Source organism: Delphinus delphis, chromosome 10 (genome assembly GCF_949987515.2).
Source record: "Delphinus delphis chromosome 10, mDelDel1.2, whole genome shotgun sequence".
Lineage (NCBI taxonomy): Eukaryota > Metazoa > Chordata > Mammalia > Artiodactyla > Delphinidae > Delphinus > Delphinus delphis.
This window is the reverse complement of record NC_082692.2, coordinates 12,575,133-12,594,653: the sequence shown is the minus strand read 5'-3', so window position 1 is coordinate 12,594,653 and position 19,521 is coordinate 12,575,133. Positions and strand designations below refer to the sequence as shown.

Genomic DNA, 19,521 nt, shown 5'->3' with positions numbered 1-19,521 from the left:
CCAAGATCCAGGCCACAGAGGGTAATAGAGCTTAGCGAGAAAGGTGATAGGGCAACAGATATTGAAGACATAGTAGTGAGAACACCGGAGTTCAGAGATAAGGATTTCAATTGCCAACACTTGGGAGGTAGAATAAGAGTGCGGGGTAATGGGTCAAGGATCTCATACTTAAAGGACTAGCACAAGGGTGGTCCTGAGCCTGCAGGTTGGGACCAGCTGCGAATTTAAAGTCCAGGAAGCTCAAGTTAGCCAGACGTTACATATACTTTGTTAGATCACCTTGAACAAGCCTCGCTTTCCTTAGCTGCAAAATAAAGAGTTGGCAAATTAATAGTCCATATACATGCCTTGCAGGGAGGAAGTCTTACCTCTGGTAAATGAATAGCAAGAACGTGGCTTAGTGCAGTGAGTAGATGAGGGAGGTTGACAGAAGGTGAGTGTGTACAGTACTTCTTAGCACTGTTCCTGGGTCAGTGACATTATTGCAAGTGCCACCTCCTTTCGCGGGGGACAGATTGAACGTTTAGTTGCAGCACAGTGACTACACTGCCAGCCCAGTCAGATACACAGAATGAGTAATGCACCATTGCTGCTGGTCGGATTCTTCCCAGGACTGCAGCTGGCAGCACTGCCCAGGGACCTGTAGTCCCTTTCACCTTGGTTGAAGGTTCTTTGGTTATGAGATTCCTTCAGTGGTCAGGGCTCTGCCCCAGCCCCTGGGCATCTACATGCTCCCCTGTGTATACCAGGCTTTGGGTTATGGCCTGATCTCAAAACCAGGATGGTTGTTTAATGGCTGAGTATATGAACTTGGGGGTTAGAGGAACCTGGGTTCACACCTTGGTCTCCTCCACTTATTGCTAAGTTGAGTTTTTCTCTCTGAATGAGTTTACTCATCTGGGAATTAAAAAATAGTATCCAGGGGCTTCCGTGGTGGCACAGTGGTTGAGAATCCGCCTGCCGAAGCAGGGGACGCGGGTGCGCGCCCCGGTCTGGGAAGATCCCACATGCCGCGGAGCGGCTGGGCCCGTGAGCCATGGCCGCTGAGCCTGTGCGTCCGGAGCCTGTGCTCCGCAACGGGAGAGGCCACAACAGTGAGAGGCCCGCGTACCCCCCCCCCCACACACACACAAATAGTATCCACCAAGTTTGTTGTTGTGAAGATTCAGCACCTGGCATGCAGTGATGCCCAATAAATGTTGTCTATCAGTGTTACTATTGTAGATATCCTCAGACAGAAGACCCTGGCAGGATGTCTGATAACCCGATTAGGTGCTTTATGCAGAGAGAATTAAATACAGAAGGACCCTAGGACAACGCCATCTATTCTAGAGAATGTCTAAACTGTCAGTGTTTCACAAGGAAGCAGGCAGCACGGTCCTCAGCATCGAACACTCTCTTGCTGCTTGCAGTGCAGTTAGCACCCCTGGTCTGTCCCTGCCCACTACATTCTAGCCGTGTCGCCAAGTTACTGTAACAATCCAGAATGCCCTCATTCCTTTTCCGATGTCCGTGAGAGGGTATCACCCTCCTTGGTTGAGAATCACTGGCGAAGCACAGCCTGAGCGTGACTCTGGACCATTCAAAGGAGCATGGCATCTCCACCCTGTGGCCAGTGGAGAGGCCTTACGTTCTGAGTGTACAGGGGAGGAAGTTCTGTCTAGTTTATTCTGTGCCTCCAGAGGGGCTCTGTCTAAGCTTCCTGATGATCCTGCAGAGAAGAGTGGCAGTTTAGTGCAGTGGTGGCGGTGGGGGAGGGGGGAGGGCAGCAGGAGGACCTTACTTGGGCTTCAGCTGGATACACACCCTCTGGGCAGTATTCTTGGTTAGTTTCAGTGCTAGTCCTTGGCCATCATTGAGCCATTCATCTTTCTAATCAATCTGTAATTCAGGGATTTGCTTGATCCCTTGTTCCAGATGCATTTATTACCCACCTGTTGTATATCAGGTGCTATTAAACATGTCATACTTATAATGATTAAGATGTGACCTTTGTCCTCAAGGAAATAGTGGGAAAACAGACATCTGTGGAAACGATGTAAGGGAGTGGTGTTCTGTTCCTATTTGTAGGCATTCAGTCTGTCAGCCTAAGGAGTTATGCTAATTGCTCTCTATGTACCTCTTTTAGTCGTGATGTGCATTTCTTTGTTCCTTTTTATTTTTTGTCTCCCGCTGTACTCCTTACAAAGGGTATTTCTCCTTCACCAGGGAGCTGATATCCAGGTGGGCCTGAGGCGGCAGGTCAGGAAAGCTCAGGGAGCTCCCGTTTGCTCTCTTGACTTTCTAGAGGAACACAACATCCCTGCCCATTTGTTGTTTTATCATCCATGTCTCCTTCTATGTAAAAGTTTTAAGTTGAGGACTCAGTCGGATCTGAAAGGGAATGTTTAAGTTCTCAGCATAACTATTCTAACTCTGTGGTGTCTTTGCCAATATGTTAAAATGTTCTTAGCCACCTCCAGTCCTGAACTTGCATTTTTCGTGGTGAGCAGGCTGTCACCCCTCCCCGGCAGTCTACAAAGCAGCTGCAGAAGCAAGGCGAAGACCTTGCTGCAGACGTGCGTACGAGCAGGCTGACACGTTGTCATCTCAGGAAGGGCAGAATGGGAGGGGAGGCGTGATGGATGGGAACTTTGAGGGGCAACCTTTGCTTAATGATTTTTGCATAGATTCCTGAATTATGGCTTCTTTGCCAGAAGAAAAAAAAAAAAGATCCAATAATGCAAGCTGCCGTAGAGCCTGGGATGTGTCATCGTGTTTGGGGATAATGTCTTGTTCTCTGAGAACGAGCATCTGTCTCTACCTAGAAATTCTTTACCTTGTGGAAGATGAATAGCTTTCAGGGTGAAGGAGAGGACAGAGCCCCTACCCAGGAGTAAGATTGGAGCAGTTGTTGGGGATAATCAGATGAATGGACTGGAATCCTGTATCAGGCGGGAAAATGTGTTAGAGATTAGCAGGTTATCAGAGAAATGTTTGCACTTATTCTTTGAATAAGTTCCAAGCTGTTCCGCTTCTTTCACGAAGGCAAAGTAGTAATTCAGAAAATGCGGATGTGTTGTTAGATGGAGAAGATTATGCTGGTGTGTCTGTTCAAGTTACCAAATCAGCTGATGTGTATTGAGTACCCACTGTGTGTAGAGGATTGGAGAGAGCCTTCGATGCTAAGTTAAAAATTTTTAACTTTATCCTAGGGTCAAAATGGGAAATTAAAGCCCTGGGTTAGAAAGAAGCTGTTACATTATTTCTCCTGCATCCCCTGTGTGCATGGCAGTAGCCAAGCCAGAAGCCCCCATCCTGCTCGTACATGTTCCCACCTCCGGCTGTTCAGTACCCGTGGTGTGCGCTCTGCCTGCATGATCTCTCTCCTCCTGGCTCCTCTTCACCGTCCACGCTGCCCCGCACCAGTCTGGACCTCTTGATATCCCAGTGGCCCTGGAGCAAGATCCTCCCAACTGTCCTCCCTGCCTGTAGAACTTGCCTTCCCACCATCCTCCACCCGGTGAACCAGAGTGACCTTTTTAATATGAAAATGACCCTGCTTAGCCCTTTGGAGATTTTCCATGGCCTTCAGGAGACATATTGGGTAGGGAAGGGCCCTGCCAACTTCCTTCCTCCCCTCCTGACACTCCATACTTGTACCTCCCTCCACGGGCCATGTTCCCTCACGTGACTCCACGCACCTTTGCACACGTTCCTTCCTTGGCCTAGAGCTGTTCTCTTTAGTTTCATATATGATAATTTCTATGTATTCTGCACACTCAATATTGCTGTCTCCTCCAAGAAGTCCACCCTGACTGCCCCCTTGTGGTCTTACTGAGCCATGCTGTGCTTCTTGCCCATGTAGGATTTTTACTGTCTATTCTCTTGAGAGTGTCTGCATAGTAGGTACTATGAACTTGGGAACAAGAACTATGTCTTTTAGATCTTCTGTTTCCTGTGTCTGGAACAGAGAGGCAGTCAGTGAGCACTTGCTTCTTCAGTGAATGGATGAAGTCTTGAGGCTGAATAGAAGTGGCAGTGGACATGAAGAGATATCACACATTTATGTTCCTTGCCATCTGTGCTATTTGTTCTATCTCATACTCACTCCATCCAAAGGAAGGTCACACACTATTTTTAGAGAACCTTCTGGGGACTCACCCCATGTTCAATTTTTTTTTTAATCACAAGTCTCTGTAGGGGGTCCCTGTCTCAAACAGTCAATGGGAGAGTATTTTTGAAAGCTTTGACTGTCTTGGGTACATGGAGAAAGTCAGAAAAGGCAGGTGTACCTGAAGCAGCATAGATACAACTTTCTGATAGTGAAAGAGGTGGAATCATCTTGCCATTCGAAAAGTGGTATCACTTGTATTGTTATATAAATAATAAAAGTATTGTTATATAAACAATAAAAGTATTGTTATATAAATTGCAGTGGGGTCCATGGGTCCCTTGAATTACCTGGAAGTACAAAATAGAATTTAAGACAGAGTACAGAGAGAATACAGTCCACATACTTCGTGTAACCTTGGCATGACCATTTGAAAATTGTAGGTATAAAGTGGCATTGACTAACTTTCTGTTCACAGATTAGCGAAGTTGCCCCACGTTTTCCCTTTAAATGGAGAATTCCTTTTTTTTGTTTTTTTTTTGCGGTACGCGGGCCCCTCACTGTCGTGGCCTTTCCCGTTGCGGAGCACAGGCTCCGGACGCGCAGGCTCAGCGGCCATGACTCACGGGCCCAGCCGCTCCGCGGCATGTGGGATCTTCCCGGACCGGGGCACGAACCCGTGTCCCCTGCATCGGCAGGCGGACTCTCAACCACTGCGCCACCAGGGAAGCCCGAGAATTCCTTTTTTGACCCAAGTTCATGATAGTAAAGTGAAGTAGACTGCAGTTGGCATTGCATTCGTAACCTTTCAAAAGCAGGTTACTCTCTTCTGTATATGCTAGCACGCTGGCCTTTACCTTGTTGGCGAAAAGAGAGCCCCAGCTCAAATTTCCTTGTGTACCAACCCTGTTGTCCATGGGGGACAGGAATGATGGCGTCTTAGCCACATCTCTGTCTCCAGGTTCCTAGTGAAGTGCCTGGCGCTTCGATGTTAAATGACTGTTGTTCAGGCAAAGGTATTAGCGGGATGATCTAATGACCATAAACAAGAAAGCGTGTGTGGGCAACTTATATTTTAAGAATTATGTTTTAATAAGTGGTGAATTATTGGGGTATAAATCCAGTATTAATTGTCATCAATAATGGATGAAATATATTGAGCATTTACTATGAGTACTAAGCCTTACTGCCTCTCCCATTAAGTGAAAGACTAAATTTTATAGTTTGGAAAAAGAAAAGGACATATAATTGAAAAGTGCATTTAGTAGCATAAAGAGCTCAAGTGGAAATAAGTTTGGTATGACGAAGTGTTCCTAAGTAGGCGTCCTCCCAGTTCCGCGTGCATTAATATGGAATGTGCTGCGAATAAAAGGAAAAAATTACATATCATACACATCTGCAGTCCCCCCCCTCCCCATCTGAGGACTAGTTCTCTGCTTGTCTAGCCTGCTCTTTGTTGTGAGATCAGAAAGGTGAATGATTATGCTGAGATTAGGCCAAAGTGCCCCTCAAGAGAAATGCGGTGGCCAGTGGTGGAGGGGCATGAGACCAGCCGGGGGGCCCTCTAAGAGTAAGGTGAGGTGGGAGGCCAGATGAGCAGTTGCCACGTGAACTGCAGCTTGGGGAAGAGAGGTGTAAAAGGGCTCTTTAGGACGTCTTCCTGTGCCTGGCACCATAGAGTGGTTCACCCTAAACGCCACCCTCCCATCCACCCCTGCTCTCCATGCCGCCTCCGAAAATGCTGGTCAAGACCCAAAAACTTGACGCTAGCTCTTCCTGGTGTCAGATTTATGTTTCCTTTAAATGGGACACACATCATGGAAAGCCAGCCTCCGTCTCTACATGGGTTATGGTCACAGACATTGAAAGTCAGCACCTTCCCTGGAGGCCATGGAGGAATGGAAATCAGAAAACTGCTATAAAGGAGGTGTGGATTTTTTTAAATGTATAGTTCTATAGTTAAACATCCTGTCCTCTCATCCTACCCCACCCTTACCCCCTAGCTTCCTTGCATTATTAATTTTCTCAGCTAATCCTATTTCCAGAAAAAGCAAAAACTTCCAAGGGAATTCTTAGTTCCACAATGGGTAAAATTACTAATAATAGCCAGTTATCAATGAGTGGAGACTTAATTCAGGCTGTCTGATCTATTTTGAATAAACTTCCGTTCTGTATGACTCAGTGTTGTAAAGCACTGTGTTTAAAACTCAGTGTTTTAAAGTGTAGACATGTATCAACACAGAAATGTCAGTGGCTCTTAGATTGAATATCTTAGTGGCTCTTAGATTGAATACCTCTTTGGTACCTACCTGAGAAATTGTGGATTGCTTTGTAATGCCCAATGTGGATAACCTGGGTGATAGAGTTGTCCGTTCTGGACGAGCGACAGCTCAGGTCACCGTATAATATAACTCACCTGTCTTTAGCGTTCAGTAAGAATTCTGTGGTTTGGGTGCATAGGCGCGATGTAAGCTGAGAGGACTTCAGTGGCGCTGTTATTGCATGACAACTGAATCCCAATCGCTAGATGATAAAGTCATTCCTTCACACACAGAGGACATCATACGCCTGTATTAGTTTGCCAGGGGTGCTATAACAGAGCACCGCAAACTGAGTGGCTGCAACAACGGAAATGTATTCTCTCACAGCCCTGGAGACTAGAAATCCCAAATCAAGGTGGTGTCAGGGCCACGCTCCCTCTGAGGGTGCTGGGGAAGGATCTGTTTCAGGCCTCTCTGTTCCTTGGCTTATGGCAGCATGACTCCAGACTTCCCCTTTTTATAAGGACACCAGCCACGCTGGATCAGGGGCCCACCCCTCTCTGGTCTGACCCCTTTTTAACCAATTACTTGCGCAACAACCCTAATTCCGAATACAGTCCCATTCTGAGATACTAGGGGTCAGCACTTCAACATACGAATTTAAGGGGGGCAGAGTTCAACCCCTAACAATGCTCACGAGTGATGGTTTTGAAGGGGTCAGGCTGAGTCTAGCGGCCCTTCATTCAGCAGAGTCCCCTTTTAGGGAGAAGAGTGTCAAGCATTCATTGATTGCAGGTAACAAGTCCCTCTCGAGTCTGTGATGTAATCTCACACTCCCCTAAAAGCTATTTATGGCCTACGAGCCTTGAACGCTGGAATGCGCATGTGCGGAAAAGGCAATCCGCCAGACAGGCTTCTACACCCACTTAGAGCCCTCACATGGATCAGTCACCCACCCCGAGCGTCGCATTAGATTTGACATCTGAAATGTGTCTGGCATTTTCAGGTAGAGAAGCCTTTAAAAAAACATCACGTGGATTCCTTACTCTCTCCCTGCAAGAGCCCAAACACAGAGATCCAGACGCAGGGACTTGCAGGGCTATCAGACCAGAATCGAGCTTCTGAATAAGCCTGGAACGAGGGCACAGTGCCTGCTGCCTCATAATATTTAAGGACTGTTAGGCTTAGCTTTATCGTACTGTTAGTCCACCTGGCATGCAGTGGGCACCCATTGAAAGCTTGTGAACAGATGAGACATGGAGTCTCTGTCCCTTGGGCTTGGATCGTAAAGGTCCCTGCATTTGTCTCCTCCTCCGGCCTCTCTTCTAAGGAGGGGAGAGCCTAATGCCTTGTTCCCAGGGCCCCATTGCACTGTGCACACAATCTGGGCCTATCGGGGGGTGCTCACGAGTCCGTGATGGACAACTGGATTGCATCCTGAACGAAGTCAGAAATACATGTCCTGCTTGGCAGAAATCCTACAGCTCAACCAATGCATGCCTTCGGAAAGCAGAAACATTCCGCGCCCCCCCCCACCAGGCCGACATGCACTGTCCATGCTGGCCCTCCTGTATTTTCTGACTTTGTTCCTTCTTTCTTATTTTCCCTTCCTCCCTCTTTCCTTACTTCCTAAGCCAATTATTAAGTATATCCTTTGAAGCTCCATTTTGAGGAGATCTTCAGAAATGACCCATCTTTATCTGCCCATATACATGTGGGCAGTGAGTTGCTGCTGCCTTCTTTCCTACCAGCATCTCATAGAGGCCTGTGTTAGAGCCTTTTATTAACCTTCACTATACTGACCTCTACATATGCCTGACTCCCAAGATGTGGAGTCTTCGTTTTTCTGGTCTTTGTTTCCCTAATACCTACCACAGTGCCTGGCTAGCACAAAGTAGGTGTTTAGTATACAGGCATTGATAAACTGACCAAATGAATGAATGAGTCCCTACTGTGTGCTTGTGGTGCATTATGTCGTGGAGGACACAAAGAAATATATTTGATGGGAGGGCATTCTTCCAAATCACATACATTGTGAAAGATAAAACACATACTTATTCCAAGCAAATAGCATCCTAATAATAGGTTGATAGGAGGGCCCAGTAGTATAATGGAAAGAGCGATGCTCATAGGCTCAGGAGATTAGGAGCCCAGTCTTGGCTCCACAAGTTACGTGTTCTATGACCATGAGACGTAACCTCTCTGACCCTCAGTGTACTGACCTGGACAATGGGCCTAATGCCAATCTTAAAGGATTGCTATGGATATTAGAGGGAATGATGTATGTGACCCTTGTGAGTGATAAAGTGATACGTAAATTTAAGGTATTTTGCTGTCGTGACACAAAGCGCCATCCGAGTTAGCACAGGCCAGCAGAGGGGTGTGGGCAGTAAATAGTCAGAGCTTCTAGGCAGGAGTGGGCAAGTAATGCATGGGCAGGAGGGGAATTGAACCTGAGCTTCCAAGTCTAAGGCCGTCATGGATGGGCAGAAGGAAGGAGAGTGGCCTGCGTAGCAGCACACAGCATGCAGTGGGCAGGGAGTGTGTGTGTGTGAGGGGCCAGCAGGGAAGCCTAGTAGCCCAGAGCCAAGGGTCCGGGAGATTACGCTCCCCATCAGGGAGTAGGTGGAAGGTGTTTAGGGCTTCGCTGTCTCCAAGTGAGCTAAATCGCTTGTCCTTTTCCATATATACACTGTGATTTATGATGATGCTTCCTTTCAACAGAGCTGTAACTCACCTAGCCCTAGGAAATCCCATACCATTCTCCAAGCCTCCTGCACCCTCTTCTGCCATCACGGTTTTACATGCATTCCTCCCTGGTTGTGGAAATGCGGTCCTCTCTCTCGTGACTGCGCATCTTCCCAGATTCAGATATAGATCTTGTCTTCTCTGTTACCAGAGGCAGCCCCTCTCGCTGCCTGTTCCTGCACAGTCTTCTCCCTCTCTCCACTCAGAGCACTGTTCCCCCTGCCCTGGAGTAGCATTGCCGGCGGTGTGCTGGGACAGTTTTTTTTTGGTGCCTATCTCCCCGACACGACTGCAGGCTCCTGCAGAACGGGAAGTGTAACCTGTCCACCTGTGACCCTCCAACACCTCAGAAGCCAGTATAATCTGACTCCAGTAGGTTCTTGGTGATTGGAGGGACAGTGGGAGGTAGGAAGCTCTTTTCAAACTCTGTACTTAATTTTCAAGGAAGGCAAGTCCTTTGGCTTTAGATCTTTGCCGATAGGAAGAGCAGTATCGGGAAAGGAGCGATTGTGCAGATTGAACGTGATCATGTGCACCAGTCAGCTGACGTGTCCGCAAAAGCCTTTTGAGCCGCTGCCTTGTTCAGTCCAGTCCAGTGGAATGGCTTCACACTTACTTCATTTGAGGTCGACATATTTTTTGGCTTTTGGCAGAAATAGTGATCATGTTGCTTTTTTTATCTGCAGTTATAAATATGGCCTCTGACGATTTTATTTATTTAAATATGCAGGGGTTTTATGGTTTAATTCTTGAGGATCTGGAAATCAATTGATGGGGGCGCTCGCGTGAGTGAGTGAGTGAGTGAGTGAGTGAGTGAATGAAACAGTTTTGAAACTAGCTGGCTGGGTCCCTAGCCTGGATGGCAGGTATTTCTGTGTTCGTTTCTCACCGTTCAGGAATGTCTACCATTCCCTGTGCACAGTAACTTCTGTGAGTGAATGTAACTACAGTATGACAATGCTTTTAAACTGAACAATTCTAAAGACAGGTTATTTTGAGACCAAAAAGTAGAATTTGGTGTCAATATCTGGTATAAACAAAAAGGGGGAGGGGAAGGCGGAATTCAGAGTTTGCCAACAGTTATTCAAGTGGTAGACAACATAATGTGAATGGCATTCTTAAAAGATGTATTTTGGGGGCTTCCCTGGTGGCGCAGTGGTTGAGAGTCCGCCTGCCGAAGCAGGGGACGCGGGTTCGTGCCCCGGTCCGGGAAGATCCCACGTGCCGCGGAGCGGCTGAGCCCGTGAGCCATGGCCGCTGGGCCTGCGTGTCCAGAGCCTGTGCTCCACAACGGGAGAGGCCACAACAGTGAGAGGCCCGCGTACCGCAAAAAAAAAAAATGTGTTTTGGTATCCTTGGTTTTTAATAAATAAAGGGAAAGTGTCTGGAAGAGCTATAGTTTTTAAATTAAAAGGAAAGTAATACACTGGTGTGATTTACTTGTTTACCTTTGAAGAAACTCAGTGTATGGGGGTCTCCCTCCAGCCCCTCCTCATCCACAAGCTCTACGTTGGCTGTTTCCTTCATGTCACTGCAATGTGGGTTATTTTTTTTTGGAGGGCACACGGTGGTGGGTTTAACCTACAGTCTATTCAGATTCATAAAAAATTGGCCAATCGATAACGAGTTACGCTGGATTAAGTGAAATCCTGTGGGTAGACAGACTAGCCCAAATACAATCCCCACAGACCCCAAGCGAATATTCCTTTTCATTTCCAATATGCTGTGGGCACGAAGGAAGGATTTAGTCCAAAGTGCCTTGGGGTTTTGTTCTGTCCAGGGTGTAATTTTTTCCTCTTTTGTCTATAGCCATTTCCTTGACATTACTAAAAGGACTTTTTTTTCCTAATGAAGCATGAAAATTGATTGTGTCTTGCCAGGAGGGTTCTTTCTAAGTCTTAAGATATTAAAGATTTCATGAGAACCACATGAAGAATATCTTCCGGAATCATTTACATTTTCCCCTTTTGTAGGCTTATGTAACCATGCAGAAAATCTAATAATAAGTGTGCTATTAGCGTTCCATGTGCCGTCCTGCAGGCAGCCGTGCTGCGGAGGCAGGAAACACCAGTGCCCAGGGGTTGTGGAGAGCATTAAATTGCACAGTGTCTGAAGTAAAACCCTGTTGGAAACTCTGTAGCTAATTGGACAGAGAGTCCATTTTGGTCAGGCTTCTTTTTTTTTTTTTTCTCTTTCCCTAGTCAGTCTTTTCTCTTGTAGCAGAAGGAAACATACAGGCCGTGGAATATATTCACAAGGGAGTGTATTTTCCTAAGGAAGTAGCTGGAACGATTTTGATTCTCGAATCAATGTTGGTCTAATATGAGTGAGGCCGACCCATATCAGGATAGGGCACAGATGGCTAAACCGGGGTTAGAGAGTCCTTAAATTATTCACAATCATAGGAGGGCAATAAACAGGAAAAGAAAAAGATACAAACATTATCAGGGGAATTTACGCAGCATTTATTTACAAATCACAAGGAGTTCATACTGCCCAGCATTTCTCAGGATCCAAAATCGAATAAAGGGTTCCTCCCCAGAAACTGCCGTGATCATCAGGGTGAGAGAATGAAGAATAAAGAATTTTTAAATTCTCCTATTTTTGTAACCAGGCACGAGGGACATGTGGTGGGCTGCGGATACACGTTAGCATCTGTAGTAGATAAAGGAATTGCAGAATCTTTGACAGCTGTGTCCTTAGAGACACTTTTCCTGCACATATTTCCTTTGGACCCTAAGCAGCAGGGCTGTAGTTCTTAAAGTGCTTGGGGGGGAAAAAAGAGTTTTCTGTGAAGATGGCTTAGTCATGGGAATCAGAGAAGTTGAACCTGGGCAATAATGTATCCTTTCCAAGTCCTCCTGCCTTCTTGACAATCCAGGAGCTTTCCTTAGTACCCCTTTCTCCTTGGTGTTCTTCTGATATGGTGTTGGGGTCTGAGCACATCTGGGCTCTGTTTACTGGGGGCGGGGAGCTGTCCTGGCTTGATCAGCCTTTCTCATCCTCTGTCCTCTGTGGCATTTCTGCCACGTCGCCAGGTATGTGGGAGAGTGGGTGCCTTTTCTCTGCCCGCCCAAGAAGTGTTCTCAGGAAGCAGAGTTAGCAGGGCTCACTGCTGCCACGCAGGCCGTCAGGCTGTTTGCAATTTCTGCAAAATTCGGCCGTTTTCAGGGGTTCTGGCTAATGCTCTGCTCTGCTCTTTGCCTTGGAAAAATAGAAGAAAACACGCAGGTTTCACCAAAGGTATTCTATGTGGAACAGATGTATTTCTCTTCTTTCAGAGTTTCTTCTTCAGCAGTATTCCCATAATATTTGTGTGCTGGGGTGTCCTCCTTTTATCCCATGCAGCAGCTTATCTCCACGTCAGACAGAGGTGGGAGCTGCTCATCTTTAGGGCACATTCCTAAGCAAGTAGCTTGAACTATTTCAAGCTGCTTGCTCACAGCATCCTTCCAATACCGCTAACCCGTGGTAGCGTGCCATGGTTGATGCATCGCCATTTATACCTCTTGAGACGTTTTCTCTTTAATTGATGCTCACTTGGACCTATGATATTTCATTAAGGTCCAGAGGTGCTCATTAAAACAAGCATCGAAGATCGTGCTAGAGGTGCCTCATCACTATGGATCCAAGGAAGGGCTCTGTGGAACTTATTATAGGAGGCATTTATAGATTGTTAAAGGATTAGTGTTGTGCTAAACCATTTTCAGGTTAATCAGTTGTGGGAAACCAGATTGGATGTTTAAGCCGACTTGCACTATGGTTTTATAGTAAGAAAAGTTGTTAAGCTCCTGTTTCTTCTCATACACGTTCTACCTTGCTAATGGACTGTACTCTGCAGTTTGGCACTTAACCGAATATGATTTTGTCCTCTCATTTTGTTATGTGCGAGCCGTACTTTTTCCAACTGGTCCGTAAACTCCTTTTTAACAGGGATACGGTCTTTTTTTTTTTTCCCTTCCCCCACCCTAATAGCTTATGGTGTCTTCTAGGTGCAGAGCACCTTCTAAGGAATTTGTTTATCGAGTGATTGCTCCATTGTTCAAGTGTCATTTCGATGTTCTCACATGGTTTACGTCATTGTGCTTCATGTGCAGTGTTGTCTATTTGTAGACAAACACTGATTTTACATGTCATGTGTAACTAGGTTGTTACCAGCAATAGGAAGAGCGCTACAAAGTTCATATGGACAGAGCGGGGATAAGCAGGCCTAACCTGGGTATGTTGCCATTAACCTCATGAAGAAGTGGCTTCCAAACCGCCTCCCGGAATGGGCTGGATTCATCTACCCAGAAATGCGGGTAGGACTGATCAAAAGTTCTCTTTGTCATTTACCTTTCACTTACCTGTTGCTAATAATTGCCTTTTGCTGGTGCACATCAGCATTCCCATGAGGCAGATAGAAAATAAAATAACAGTTGTATAAATGGAAAAACCAAGGCACAAACAAGTAATGTTAGATCCTTTTTAAGTGGTGGCCGGATCATCTGTAAGTAGAGCTGTACTGTCAGGCCATAGTGGATATAAGAATACATGTGATGGTTGCAGATTTCCAGGACTAGATTGAGCCTTAAACAGAAGTGGCTGAGGTGGCAAGACCAGGACATCCACTTGGGCCTCTTGTCCAACATCATATCACATGCCCCCTTCCTGCCATAGAACGCTCTCATCCCTACCTTCTCCACTGTACCCCAGCCACATTTTCAGAGTCTTGGCTATTAAATACTACCATGAAAGAGTGAATGGGTTGCATACGTGGGCCCTCAGCATCTCAGAAATGACAATTACTGCCAGCCATTGCCAAATGGAATCCACTTTCTCCAAATGGGCAGGTCCGGGGCTAAATGTATGTATGATGGACTCAATGGAGTTACTGCATTTCTGTGTTGGAGGGATTTACCTCTTTGCAGTTTCTTCCTAGCTCACCCATCTCTTCCACCTGTGAGTTTCTCTCTCATTCTCTCTCAACTTCTTTTTCATTCTCTTCTTTCTCTCCGTACCTTCTGCTTCTCTTAATTGCCTTTCTCTTCTGTCTCACTGGTACGGCCCTGGCTCTGAGGAGGCCAGGGACGTGGGAAGATCCAGGCTCCATGCCAACCTTTCTTCCAAAGCACAGCCTTCTTCTTGGCATTCATTGAGATGCTCAACTTTCTGTTTTTCTAATATTCCTTCCAGTTTTATAAAAGAGAAGTAGGTCAGGTTTGCCAAATGCCTTGACTGGTTGACTTTAAGAAAATGTGATTTAAGAAAATCTGTATCAACAATATTATGTAGAGATAACTGGCTACTGAATCTGGCCTGCCCTGCATTTAATCAGACAGTCATTATATTACAGAAATTTTGCAATATCACGTGGTCCAGCAGAGAAAGGAGTCAAAGAAATGTGTAAATTTCTGGGACCTCTTTAGACACCTGGGATTAAACCAAATTAAAACACTTCTGTCACTTCAGTTTAAATATCGGTGCTTTGAAGAGCAGATCAGCATATTGTATATCTTTTGCTATCACGTTTCCTCTTACCTGACCAGCTGAAATGGGACTCGTGTTAATTAGAAATATTAGCATCTGCAAAGATCATAAGCGTTTTTGGTGCAGCACATCCTCTCGTATTCACACGTGCTTAGAGAAAGTCAGAAGCATAAAAGGAATGTAACGCCATCATGTTTAGTTCCCGTATTAGCTCGTATTTAGCATATATAGGTGCTTGAGTGACATTCATTTGTAATTAACAAAATATTTGTGTGCAGTTGGATACTTTTACAGTGATTATGGTTCCTTCTTGTGAGTGAGTGTTGTTCTTAGTATAGTTTATACCATTCATTTGCTTTGCAAAACCATTCTTTCCAGGTAGTGTGAACGCAAATCGAGCCCAGTTCACTCAAATTTGCAGTATTTCCCTGATTTCTGAGACTCTAGAATGTAAGCTCCCAGCATCAGGGACTCTGCCTTACCTGCCATCACATCCCCAAGCCTGCCTCTCTGAAAGATTCCAGCTGCTTTGGATTCAGTCAGTACTTACTGATTAAGACTTAGCTCCATTAATTTATATGCCAAAATTACTTACCAAGGGCTTTTGACAATTAGTTGCAAACTGTACTGTAAGGTTTTTCCAGTTTTATTTGGTCTTTAACTAGTTTTAAAAAATAGTTGATTGCATCCTGTAATTCGGATTACATACAGTGTTCAGTGAAAGAAAGTAGAATTTAAAACTGTGTATTCAGAATTATTCTAATTCTGTAAATATACATGGGTAAATGTGAGCTTTAAATGTGTATATACATTATATATGCACATTATATATTTTATGCGTATACATACCAAAAATAATCAGAATGTAAATAATGGATATATCAGGTTGGTGGGGTTATGAGCAATTTTTATATTTTTTAAGTTTCTGTATTTCTCAATATGAGCACATTTTATTTTTGGGTCAGAAAAAACAAAAATATTTTAGTTCTACATTACAAATATTAGTTTTGGTGATAACCTAGACGTCTGGAAAAAAACTTATTTCTTCTCTCATGGCTGTCTCAACTTTTCTTAAGACCATCTTTGTGTGCTCGTTCTTTTTAGGACATTACTCAGTTTTTAATGTTTGCTTTGTTACTCAGTTTTTAATGTTTGCTCTTGAAACTTTATAAAACCAATAGGAAAGCAGTTTCAGCAGCTTCTGTTCTTTAATAGAGCTGTACCTTTCAGAGCTTTGATGGTTATTAGTGAAGAAAAGAGCGGACCCACATGAAAACCAGTTGCATTTAAAAACTGTGTCCGGCAGGGGTAGAGGGGTCGGGTAAGTGATTAACGTGGAAAGAACGGCTCTTCCGGAACTTGACCGTGGAAGCAGCAGCCCCGCTCTTCTCCATCTGGGTTGCCTGGAGCATATCATTTAACCTTCTGCATCCGTTCTCTCTTCTGGACATTATAGTATTCATAATACCCACCTCGTGCAGGATTCCTGCAAGGAGCAAGTCAGATAATCACGTGAAAGTGCTTTGAATGGCAATTACGACACCATTAGCACCACTGACATTATTTCCCTGTCTAAAAAGGTAGAAGAGGTGAGATGCAGATGGTTTCTTTATCTTGGCACAGAAGTCAGGGAAATCCAGGTTTTTTCTGCTTTGCCCTCCAGCATGACAAGTCAGAAGGTAAATATCAATATTGCTGTTCATAACTAATAGCCTCATAGTTCATGACAGGCGATTTCTTGGTTTCCGTTAGCATTTCGGAGACCATTATACACGGCAGTCATCCTTTGCGGAAGAAGGGAAAACTCATTTTCCAAAGCAAATAGTCTCCAGTAAAGGATTCAGTCCTGGTAGAATGAAATAAAGAAGGGCAGTTTATCTTTAAGGTAAGCTAGAATTTAAGCAGACGTTGGAGATTATCAGAGATGCTTGTGGAGGGTGGAGGTTACTGAAGACTTATGCCCTTTTGTACATCTTTAAATGTCTGTAGTTGCTGAGAAGCCAAGAGTGAAACAGTAGATGCACCCAAATGTTAGAGGTTAACCCCACCTATGGGCATTCACCAAGTAAGTAAAATTGATCACGCAGTGCAAGACTGACTCTGCTGCTCCACGGTGCATGCCTTTTATTTGCAAGGATGCACATTGTTCTTCCAAACTTTGGGGCCGTATCTAGGGGACAAAAGAACTCTGTTGGATATTGGGTTTATTTGTCCTTGGGAGTAGGCAGAGATATTACTGGAGGTGGAGCAGAATAGGGGAAACCACATATTGCCCATCCCTCTGTTACAATTTTTGTTTTGAATATTTTAAAATAAGAGGAGTTTTAGAAGACTAGGTAGACAATTAGAAATTACTGTAACATAAAGGGGGAAAGCTTCCTTCTATTTTTAATGACCGCAGCATGATTTGTAGAAGTGAAGATTGTAGGCTGGGGGTATGCGGCTTCCCCAGGTAAAAGCAGTTCGTTTATTTTTTCTCATTAATTGAATGTACTGAGTTTTGTCAGTTTAGTAATAGCCGTTAGTTTCAGAGGGTTATTCTGTAAAAGCACCTGGGAGTGTGTTTTACAGTGTATTCATTGTCTTGCAAGCATATTGAAATAAATATACTTTTTTTTTAACTTTCAAAAAGACTTTATTGTTTCACTTTGTGTAAGATGCATAAAAAGCAGTCAAGCTCATAGAGTCCAGCACAATAGCTACATAAACCCCTTGGTCCCAACAAATATTCACCTTCTTATTCCCCAAAGGAGCTAGTGATTCAGCACTAATCTGAGGCTGTGGGCCTCATGGATGCCATTAAAGACAGAATTTTTAGGGCCTGTCCTAATATTCTCTCAAATTAGGGAAGCCTCTCATCTCCAGCATAAACTGTACTTTATTTTTTTAACATCTTTATTGCAGTATAATTGCTTTACAATGGTGTGTTAGTTTCTGTATAACAGAACTGTTAGTAGCTGTATAACAAAGTGAATCAGCTATACATAAACATATATCCCCATATCTCCTCCCTCTTGCGTCTCCCTCCCACCCTCCCTATCCCACCCCTCTAGGTGGTCACAAAGCACCGAGCTGATCTCCCTGTGCTATGCGGCTGCTTCCCACTAGCTAGCTATTTTACATTTGGTAGTGCATATATGTCCATGCCACTCTCTCACTTTGTCCCAGCTTACCCTTCCCCCTCCCCGGGTCCTCAAGTCCATTCTCTATGTCTGCATCTGAAATAAAGATACTTTTTTAACATTTCAGATACTGACTCATCCCCCAAATTTGAAAATCTTCATTTAGCCCTCTCTAAAACATCAGTGCAAATTAATATAATTTTATAGATTTATGTACTAAGATGCCGATTAAGACGTGTGCCAGTTAATGAACAAAACAGGAAAGAATTTCTCAAGTCTATTCATTCCTATGCCTCTTTACATTTTTTTTAAAGTTTATTTAATTTATTTATTTTGGGCTGCATTGGGTCTTTGTTGCTGCACGCGGGCTCTCTCTAGTTGTGGAGAGCAGGGGCTACTCTTCGTTGCAGCGTGTGGGCTTTTCATTGCGGTGGCTTCTCTTGTTGCGGAGCACGGGCTCTAGGCACGCGGGCTTCAGTAGTTGTGGCAGGCGGGCTCAGTAATTGTGCGCAGGCTCAGTAGTTGTGGCACACGGGCCTAGTTGCACCGCGGCATGTGGGATCTTCCCGGACCAGGGCTCAAACCCGTGTCCCCTGCATTGGCAGGCGGATTCTTAACCACTGCGCCACCAGGGAAGCCCTCTCTTTACATTTTGTATTGTTTAATATCTTATTCCTTGAGTATGTGTGATCTGGGATTAGATGTGCCAGTTGGAAAACCTTGGAGGTTCAGAAATTCAGATACATGTGAAATGTAAAACTACTCTCATTTAACAGATACTGATGGGCATATAAAATAGAGCTTCCATCATCTATCTTTAGAAGTAGAAGATTAAACAGAAGTGTAATTAATTTGCCAACACTGCTTCCCTGATTGAGACATTTATCAATGTTGATCTTTAATCATTAGTTTCCTTACTTGTAAAATGAAGTCTATTATGACCTCTAAGGTCTATTTGTAACAGGATTAGGTGCAGTTCCATGCCATCCCCCCAACACACATACACAAAGGCTAAGAATATTAGACATTTATTTTTCTCTCACATAAAAGGGGTTGGGAGGTAGGATTCCAGGACAGATATGGCAGCTAACCAGGCACGGGGACCCAATCCTATCTTTTCTGTTTTGCCATCCTTTGTGTATCTCTCATGTACAAAATGGCTGCTTAAGCTCCAGCCTTTACATTAGCATTCCAGGAAGAAGGAAAGGAAAAGAAAGGCCACCTTTTTCAAAGATACTTGCAAGAGGTATCATACCACATTTTTGTTGACTTCATGTTAGCTAGAATTGAGTCTCAGTACACCTAGCTGCAAGGGATGATGAAGATAAGCCTTTCAGCTGGGCAGAGAGATGTCCATTCAGAATCAAGGTTTCTACTTCTAAGAAAAGTGAGGAGAATGGATATTGGGACGAGCGATGATTAGCCACAAGTTTTGAGCTCAGAAGGGCATGATTTCACATTTCTGGGAAAATTTGACCTATGCAGTCAAATTTTAGTGTATACCAAGTGTATAAAATCAGGCAACTTGAACCATATACCTTCATTGGCCTTGCCCCATTTTTTTAGACCTGAGATTGTGTTTTCAGGCCTAGATCAGCATCCTTCGGTTGATTTGTGCATCAGAAATGAAATCTTTCCTGCAAGGTGCGATGTCTATAAACACAGTCACTCAGCAATTTAGAGCTGCCCCATCTCTCCCCCGACCTCCTTCCCCAGGGTCAACATACACGATGTTATCCCACACTGTCAACACTTCACATGATTAATAGTGACAAGGAAATGTGTGCTTTCCGTGAGAGTTGCGTGCACCTGCTAAGGTTACTAACAT

General features: G+C 44.6%; 1 protein-coding gene across 4 annotated transcripts in view; it reads left to right on the top strand.

Annotated features, from left to right (window-relative positions):
• The window catches only part of ATXN1 (ataxin 1), a 245,872-nt gene that overhangs the window by 173,872 nt on the left and 52,479 nt on the right, over positions 1 to 19,521 (top strand). The window contains exon 4 of one of the 4 annotated variants that reach the window (XM_060023599.2): positions 13,250 to 13,403. The exons of the other annotated variants lie outside the window; for them this stretch is intronic. The gene's annotated coding sequence lies outside the window, so the exon portion shown is untranslated. The remainder of the gene's footprint in view (positions 1 to 13,249; positions 13,404 to 19,521) is intronic. 4 annotated transcript variants of the gene reach the window in all.